The sequence below is a fragment of the Pithys albifrons genome, chromosome 7 (assembly GCF_047495875.1).
Source record: "Pithys albifrons albifrons isolate INPA30051 chromosome 7, PitAlb_v1, whole genome shotgun sequence".
Classification (NCBI taxonomy): Eukaryota; Metazoa; Chordata; class Aves; order Passeriformes; family Thamnophilidae; genus Pithys; species Pithys albifrons.
In genome coordinates this window covers 58,471,213-58,476,358 of record NC_092464.1, presented here as the reverse complement: position 1 = coordinate 58,476,358, position 5,146 = coordinate 58,471,213, and the positions used below count along the sequence as shown (strand labels likewise).

Here is a 5,146-nt window from a genome sequence, read left to right as displayed (position 1 = left end):
ACCTTGGGTCACAACAATCCCATGGAATACTCCAGGCTGGAGGCAGAGTTGTTTGAGAGCTGCTCAGCAGGAAAGGACTTGGGGGTTGTTATGGACTCACCTAGGTGGGCCTAGATTTGGGCTCTGAAGTCTGGACTAGGCCGAAGCTGTCAGCTGACTTGAGCTGGGCTGAGCTAACAGCTGACCTCTTCTAGCCAGTAATTTTGTATTCCATACCACATTATGACATCATCTCCAGGGAAGTAGGAACCAGTGTGGGAGTGGTTAAGGCAGTCGCTTCTCAGCCCTCCTCTTGGGAGGACACACGATGCTGTCCCAGGGGGGATGGAGAGGACCAGGCCCACCACTGGCTCACTGGGTATCTCAGGAAAGTAAAATGTGTTGTTCTGGGTCTCTCCTTTCTGCTTGAGTTTGCCTCCCTGGGGAATAAGTTCTTTCTTAAGTAATGTGTTCATTGAGAAATGGGGAATGTGTTGTTGCAGACTTTTGTGAGTGTATATTTGTACTCTCTTTTAATTCTCCCTTCCTTCCTGTAGAAATATATGTAGTTTTAGTATAAACGTGGTCTGAAGTGGTTTTCTCCTTTCCCCTCTCTTTTCCTCCCTTCCCTTAGTGTTAGGAGGGAGGCTTTTCTCTCTGGACTTGGGGGAGGCTGGCAGCTGCTTATCTCAAACCAAGACAGGGGTGCTGCTGGAGAGCAGCAGAATATGAGTCAGAGTGTGCCCAGGTGGGTGCAAAGGCCAAAGGCATCCTGGCCTGTGTGGAAAATAGTGTGGCCAGCAAGACCAGGACACTGATTGTCCCTCTGCACTGGGCACTGGTGAGGCCCCACCTCAAGTCCTGTGTCCAGTTCTGGGCCCCTCACTGCAAAAAGGACTTTGAGGGCCTGGAGTGTGTCCAGAGAAGGGAATGGAGCTTGGGAAGAGTCTGGAAATAATGTGTCATGAGGAATGGCTAAAGGAACTGGTGTTCTGGAGTCTGGAGGAGAAGATGCCCAGACAGGACCTCATTGCTCTCTGCAAATACCCAAAATGAGGTTTGGGTGGGGTGGGATTTTCTCTAATCTATCAAGGCTGTAGTGACCAGATGAGAGGAAATGACCCTTAAATGCCTCAGTTGAGGTTCAGGTTAGATATTAAAAATATTTTTTCAATAAGTATATAGGCATTTGAATAAGTAGCTTAGGGAGGTTGTGGTGTCCCTGGAAGTGTTCACATGGCACCTGGATGTAACACTCTGGGAAGTGGTTTAGGGGTGATTATGGCGGTTTTTCATTCAGAGTTGGACAAGAGGATCTTGAAGGTCTATTCCAACCCTGATGGTTCTGTGATTCTGTGACCTGTCATCACTGTCTCCGGGTTTGTGCTTTTACAAGAAACTGGAGATGTTTTCTCAGTTGGATTCCTCAGAAGGACCCATTAGCACTACAAGCAACTTTACAGTTTGATTCTGACTTTGGTTTCTCAGGAGGTTCCTCAGGGTCTGATGTTCAGGGACTCAGCACCAAACCCCCCAGAGGGCCATTAAATGCCCTGGGCTGTTGCTGTGCTGCTGAGCTGGGCCGGGCTCCTGGCACACAGGGAGCTCCTGGCAAGCGGGCAGCGCTGCAGAGAGACAGCTCTGCCCAGGAGCAGCTCCTGTGCACAGCCCAGCAGGGCTCAGGGCACTGCCTGCACACACCGAGGGCACAGCAGAGAAGTGACAGAGGTGAGAGGCAGCCTGGGCTGGGAGGAGACTGAGCTCTCATTAAAGGAGAAACCTCCACAGTATTTGAAAGAAGAATTCTCTTGCTATAGGAAAGTTAACCTTCCTTTCCTGCAAGGATCTCCTAAAGCTGGCACATCCCACAGCATCCAGGATCTTTCAGAAGGACTCCCACAGTTCTTCAGTGGAGAGGAGGTGGCCATATGGCAGAGCAGGGCAGGACCTGCAGGCATTAAAGACAGACAAGGGAAGTAAGAAACAGTTTAAAGTTGTCCTGGAGTGGGAGGAGAGGTGAGAGCTCATCAGGAGAGGAATCTTCACAGCCCTTTGCCAGGGTAAGTCTCTGGCTGCAGACCAGTGCAGGTGAGTTCCTAGAAGTGTCTCTTACACCTGCCAAATGCTACCACTGAGAAGACCTGCCAGGATGGCTCTCCCGGATTTCCTGGTGTGGAGCATCAGAGGCACAGGGCAAGAAGTTTCCCTTCTGGCAGGAATGGCAGTGGGATGTGGCAGAGGGTGGGGGTGCAGCCAGGGGTGCCCAGGGCTGTCCTGCAGGGCAGGGTCCTGCAGCCCAGGGCTCTGTGTACTGGGGCAGGGGCTCTTCTGCCTGCCAGGAACACCTCAGCCTGGCCAAGAAGCTCCCCATGGCCCTGCCGGGAAGAGGTGTGGGTGGAAGGAGTGACCCCCTCCTGGCAGGCCAGGGATGAGCAGGGCAGGGATGAGCAGGGCAGGGCAGGGTCCTTCAGCTACAATGGCTCTGGGCTTCTCTCAGCTTCAGCTCTACCTCCTGCCATGTCCAAGGGCACTTCTCAGGAAGCACATCCACTCAGAACACCTTCCCCTCCCCAGACACCTCAGCTTGTCTGGGATCTGCTCTCCAGCCCCTGCACAGGCAGAGCTGCCCCTGGGCAGTGGGTTGGGCATGGGCTGTGTGAGCACTGGAGGGAGCTGAGCTGGGCACAGGGAGGTGGCTGCTGGCAGGAACAACTCCTCACAGCACAGACAGGCAGGGAGGGAGAGAGAGCTGCTGCCACAAATGCTGGGGAGGGGCATGTGGGCACCTCCCTGCTGGCCCTGTGGCACAGACACCTTCCCCTGGCCAACTCCTCCCTGGGCTCCTTTCCCAGCCTAAGCAGAGCCTCTGCCCTCAGGCCTGTGGGGGCTCAGGTGGGCATTGCTCTGCAGCAGCCAGAGCCCAGGGAAGGATAAGCCTCTGATTTCCATCTGTCTCTGTGTGTCCCTCCTCCCTTGGCAGGGGCATTGTGGCATTTCACTGCCATCCCCTGTTGTCTGTGCTGTCCTTGTTCTCACCATTGGCTTTTCTGAGCCCATATAGGGCGGTTGGGGGTGGCAGATTCCTGTTCAGACACAAACCCTTTTGGACCTGTGGGAGGAATATGTCTGTGGGAGAAAAGTGCCCAAGTGCCCTCCAGGCAACTTTTGGACATTCAGCTGCTTCCCTGGGTGTCCTGCAGGGCTGCAGGGTGCACTCTAGAAGGGCAGAGGTCTCACAAAGTGCTGCCTTTGATCCCCATGCAAAAACACCTCTGTGCTAAATCCATGGAAAGGCTGATTGGCAACTGCAAGGATTGCTCTGAGTCTCAATTTGGGAGCAGAGGGATGAAAGAGGTGAGGAGTCTGTCATTCTGCTCTTTGACCCTGGATTCCTGGATTCCTCTGCTCTCAGCAGTGTGCAGTTTTGTTTTAGGAGAACAGTCCAGCATGATGCTCATCCAGCTCCAAGCTGTCAGCCCAGGGCAACTGAGAACAGCTCTGATAGGCAGAGCAGCTCTTCTCTCTGCCCTAAGGGAGCCTTCCTTTGACCCTCAGGACCCACATGACTTGACCTGCAGTGCAGTAGAAATTTCAGGGATATCAAACATCCACAACAGCTGCTAAATGTAGTGGGTGGAATTAAATCAACAAATACAAAGAAATCCTTAAAATCAATTCTAAATTTGGACAAAATTTGAACAGCTCTTTGATGAATTCCAAGTCCATTTAATTTGAGATGACTCTGCATTTCAAGTTCCCCCACTCTGCAGAGCAAAGACTCCTCAGGAGCCCATCACATGGTCCCTGCTCCCAATGCCCCCATCAGGCAGAAAAGACCAGAGCTCAGGAGAGGGGGATGCAGAGAGGGCTTCTTAAGAAAAAAACACCCTGAATGTAGAGTTGCCATGACAGAGTCAATATGTTTTGCTGATGATGTCTGGCCTAACTCAGTTCTGCTTTTTCATTCTCAACAGATAACCATACCCTGAGGCAACAGATGTCCAACAGCAGCTCCATCAGCCAGTTCCTCCTCCTGCCATTGGCAGACACGCGGCAGCTGCAGCTCCTGCACTTGTGTCTCTTCCTGGGCATCTCCCTGGCTGCCCTCCTGGGCAACGGCCTCATCATCAGCGCCGTAGCCTGCGACCACCACCTGCACACCCCCATGCACTTCTTCCTGCTCAACCTGTCCCTCACAGACCTGGGCTGCATCTGCACCACTGTCCCCAAAGCCATGCACAACTCCCTCTGGGACACCACAACCATCTCCTACATGGGATGTGCTGCACAGCTCTTTTTCTTTATGTTGTTCATAACAACAGAGTATTGTGTCCTCACCATCATGTGCTACGACCGCTACGTTGCCATCTGCAAACCCCTGCACTACGGGACCCTCCTGGGCAGCAGAGCTTGTGCCCACATGGCAGCAGCTGCCTGGGCCAGTGGCTTTCTCAATGCTCTGCTGCACACAGCCAATACATTTTCCCTGCCCCTGTGCCAGGGCAATGCCCTGGGCCAGTTCTTCTGTGAAGTGCCACAGATCCTCAAGCTCTCCTGCTCACACTCCAACCTCAGGGAACCTGGGCTTATTGTGGTTACTGCCTGTTTAGGTTTTGGTTGTTTCATTTTCATAGTTTTCTCCTATGTGCAGATCTTCAGGGCTGTGCTGAGGATCCCCTCTGAGCAGGGACGGCACAAAGCCTTTTCCACGTGCCTCCCTCACCTGGCCGTGGTCTCCCTGTTTCTCAGTACTGCTGTTTGCCCACCTGAAGCCTCCCTCCATCTCCTCCCCATCCCTGGATCTGGCACTGTCAGTTCTGTACTCGGTGGTTCCTCCAACACTGAATCCCTTCATCTACAGCCTGAGGAACCAGGAGCTCAAGGATGCTCTGTGGATCACAATGACTGTACTTTTTCAGATGAAATAAACTGTTTCTTTTTCTTCTGCAGAGCATTCAGAATTTAATGCATTTCAATCTCAGCCTTATTATTTTTATTCAATATTTTATTCTTTTTTGCATTTTCTTGTTCTTTTTCTACGTTTATAATATTATTCACAAATGTATGTCATTACTCAGAATTTCTACATCAATATCTACCATTCTTTCGTAATGCAAAGACTTTCAAAGGACGTGGTTTTTACTCATTTGAATTAAATAAATACCCT

At 51.8% G+C, this 5,146-nt stretch overlaps 1 pseudogene; it reads left to right on the top strand.

Moving 5' to 3' along the window:
• The first annotated feature begins 4,321 nt into the window (after positions 1-4,321).
• Positions 4,322-4,907, top strand: LOC139674686 (olfactory receptor 14J1-like; annotated as a pseudogene).
• Positions 4,908-5,146: the final 239 nt, after the last annotated feature.